Here is a 4261-nt window from a genome sequence, read left to right as displayed (position 1 = left end):
GGGGGGGAGGGCGTGATTTCTTGCTTTCTCTCTCTGTCTCTTCGGTGAGCACATGCGCCCTATAGCAAAAGTCTCTCTTAAAATTAAAAAGGAGGGAGAAATATATTTCAGGGAAGATCATTTTTATTATATTTTACTTTCTTTTTTTGTATTTCATATACCTGGGGGGGGTAGGGGAGATAAGGATTTTAGGAGTTTGTCAGTCCTGAGACATGTCATGGCAGCTGACTGAAGGTGAAGAACCTCTGCATTCTCATTACCCTTTACTTTCCTTTGTCTCTTGTAAAACTTTGCTTGGGTGGCAAGAGCATTGGTATAGCCGTTGGCTGCTGTCCCAATATCCATCCTGACATAGGTCTTGGTGTTTTTAAGCACTGCATTAAAGTAGAAATACCTTCTGAAATGAAACCAGAGCTCATCAATTAATGAGCTTAGAGGCAATTACAGTTTTAGTTCAGTGATTTAATGTCCAATATGTGTAAGGCCTGGAGGGAATATAAAACCAAAGGGTACTAGCTTCTAAGAGCTCCGTCTAGTTTGAGAGATGCCGCAATAAGGCGCCCTTGCCTGTGGTGGTGTGAATAAGGGCAGCCCCTGCTAACTTAGGGCTGTCTCTTAACTATGCTAATGTTATTGTTGTGTAAATCAGGAAGATGAATTGGTTAATTTTTTTCCATAGAGTCACAAAGTTTGAGTCAGTAATTTTCACCTTAGCAGCCCACAGCTAGAGGAAGGGATCTTAATGTTAAGTTGAATATTTAGAAATGAAATTGTCTAGAAGAGGAAAGTCTTTGGGGAACACATAGGCATGGGCCAGTGAGTTAGTTTTCTATTGCTTCATAACCAATTACCACCAACGTAGCTGCTTGAAACAACACACGTACATTATGCCCCAGTTTATGAGTCAGGGACCAGGCACAGTTCAGCTGTGCCTGGGTAGTCTGCTTAGGGTCTCATAAGACTGCAAAATAGGTGTCTGCCAAGGCTGGTTCTCATCAGGGCCTTGGCTGAGAAGTGATCTTATTTCCAAGATTCAGGCTGTTGGTAGAGTTTATTTCCTTTGGCTGAAGAATTCTAGCAGATTGCTCCTTTAAAATCAGCCATTGGAGGAGCTGGCAGGTGGTATGGTGATTAAGGGCACGGATTCCCACAGGCTGACCGTGGTTCAAGTCCCAGACCCGGCGGCTTGCTCTCTCATTTCCTTTCTCTCTCTCACTTTGTCCCTCTCTGATTAAACTAAAATAAATAAATAAATAAATTTTTAAAATTCTAAAACAAAACAAAACAACCATTGGAGAGAGACTACTACTCTTGTAGGTAGTCAGCCAAATGCAGTCATGTGCATCTCATCACTTTTGTTGCATTTCATTGGTTGGAAGCAAGTCATGGGTCCTCCCCCATGCTCAAGAAAGAGGAATTTCACAAAGGTGTGACTACCAGGAGCAGGCTCATGGGGGCCTCCTTAACATCTATCAGACAAGACTGATAATCTCATCCAGGAGCTTATTGTAGATGGTATGTAGTTTAAGGGTTCAAATCATGTTCCTTTGTCTCAGATAATTTCAAAACCTCACTTCATGTATACCTCCTGGAGCTTGTGTGTGTGTTTTTTTATTTTAATAATTGTATTCAATTTTATTTATTACTATAGGGCATATGCATTTACCAGAACAGAAAGGAGTGAGAAAACAAGCCAGTAGGTCTAGAACTTGAACACAGTTGGCCATGTGGGAGTCCAGTGCCTTAACCACCATGCGACCTGCTGGCCCTGCTATGTGTAGTTTCACCTGCCCATTTCAGAGGTTTTATCTAGCCCCTGGTTGGTGACTACTGGCCATTGGTCAAACGCAAAAGACACAAAATTACTCAAGCACTATCCTTCAGGACCATGGCAATTCTTTTAGGGTCTTACCAATCTGAAAATTGTACCTCATTTAAGCCAAACACCTGTTTTGTTTTGTTTTGTTTTGTTTTGTTTTGTTTTTTTTTTTTTTTATTGTCAGAGGGTGTGTGCACTTGCCAGAGAGAAAGAGACAGAGAAAGAAAGCACCCCTCAGTGTGAGGCTGCCATCTTTTTTTCCTCCATTTCTCTTTCCCATCAGGATCCCGGGCACAGACACACATGCACCAGACATGTTTTCCAAACTGCCAGGGCCGGAATTCAAACTGTTATCAGTTTGTCTGGATACATGTGGAATCCAGCTTCCAAAGCACTGTAACCACTGCTATCATAGGACTGACCCCAACTTGTACTTTAATGCCAGTTTCCACGAACTTTTTGAAATCTCCTTATATGAGATTGCTGAAAGGCACCAGTGTCCTGAGTGCATCCAAATATCTCAGAAGTTACAGAAACGAGTGGCAGAATGACCATACGAGAGCACACCTGAGAGAAGGCACAACCCAAGCGCAGTGTTAAAGAGAAGGAGCGTCAGCAAAAAAGAGGGGCAGGAGACATGACAGAGTTTCCAGGCAGAAGGCATAGCACATGGAAAGACCAGTAAGAGTGAGTTTTTGTTTTTGTTTTGAGAGATTTTGCTATAAGGTATGTGTGCTTGCCGAAGACACACAGAGACAAAAAGCAAGAAGTCACTCCCCAGGAGGATGGCCATGCTGCAATCTCTTCTTTTCCATTTTCTCAGGATTCAGGACATATGTGCACACACACCCAGCATGAGTTTCAAGCTGCCAGGTCTGGGACCCAAACTGAGGTCAACTATGTGGGAGTACAGTGCCTTAACCACCACCTGCTGGCCCCAAGAATGAGGCTTTTTTTGTCTACCTGTTTTGTAGAACGCAAGAAACAGGCTGGAGATAAAACGTGTAGCAGATGGTGTGACCTTGTAGACCACATGAAGGATTTTGAGCTTTTAAGAGCGGCGAAGAGCTATTAAGGAGTGACACTGTCAGTTGTTCATTTGTGCACTGCAGAAAGATAACTTAAACTTTAGTGTGGGAAACTGGAAATACAGGCATTTGGAGGCTGTTATGTAATAAGTCCCAGTAACCCTGACATTGCCAGGCAGAAACCAGCCCACCCTCCCTCTAGATTCTAGTTCTATGTATGTTCCAAGCCAAACAGTGTAAATGGCTCCAAGAGCCTTAGGCTCTGCCCAGGAGCCCCATTCAGCAGAGCCCCATTCACCTGCCTCTGCACACACCTCAGAGAACCCTGGCCCACTGCCTGGGCTCTTGGCTCCTGGAAGGCCAGAGTTGTCAGAGTGGCTGTCCCATGGAAATTGTGGGCCATGAACTGTGGGACTGAGAGGGAGGGAGCTGCAAACCAGGGAGCACATGGGACTGGAGGAGGGCTTGCATCAGTGGTAGAGGGTGGGGTTCAGGATTAAGAGAGTCAGTCATCCTGGAATCCTTGTTTTTTCTCTGTCCTTTTTTGTTGTTTAGGTTTATTTTTCTTCCAAGAGCAAGAGAGACAGCAGCCTGTTAGAGTCCTTATGCCGCAATCCACTGCCAGCCTCAGCCAGCCTTGGATCACGGCTGTGCGCGTGCCCAGTGTACTCAGGGCCGTCGCCAAACAAACCTGGAACTTTCCCATGTGGATCAGCGCTGTAGGATATTATGATTTACTACTGTATTACCATTTTGCCCTCTGTTTTCTCTTCTAGGCACCTAAAAAGTATTACAGAAGTGTTTGAATTGTACAACTAATCTTTTTTTTCTTTTTAGACAGTTTTTTGCTATAGGGTGTGTGTGCTTGCTGGAGAGACAGAAAGCGAGAAATCACTCCCCAGGGAGGAGAGTCATGCTACAATCCCTTTTCCTCCACTCTCCTCTCGGGATTTTGGGCACACATGCACCTGGCATGAGGTTTAAGCCACCGGGTCCAAGACTCAAATCACAGTAGACTAAGTGGGAGACCAGTGACATAACCAATATGCCATCTGTTGGTCCCACACAGCTAACAAGAACTAGGCTTAGGGCCAGTTCCTGGTGGTGATTAAGGGAGCCAGATCCCACATGGCCCACTACGAGGATCAAATAGCAATTCAAATCCTGGCCTAGATACTTTGAAAGACATCAGTGCATGTGCATGCATGCCCAAAAATAGATAGGAAAATGTAGAAGGGATTATGGCATGACCACAACCAACTGCATATGTGTGAGAAGGTGCTAACCCCCTCCCCCATCTCTCTCTGGTAAGCACCAGACCTCTAACAATAAATAAATAAATAGTTGGTTTGGGACCAGCAGTTAGCGTGATGGCTATGTCGCTGGACTCTCATGTAGTCGACTGCAGTTCATG

The sequence above is a fragment of the Tupaia chinensis genome, unplaced genomic scaffold, assembly GCF_000334495.1.
Source record: "Tupaia chinensis unplaced genomic scaffold, TupChi_1.0 Scaffold000330_1, whole genome shotgun sequence".
Taxonomy (NCBI): Eukaryota; Metazoa; Chordata; class Mammalia; order Scandentia; family Tupaiidae; genus Tupaia; species Tupaia belangeri.
Note: the sequence above shows the minus strand (reverse complement) of the source record.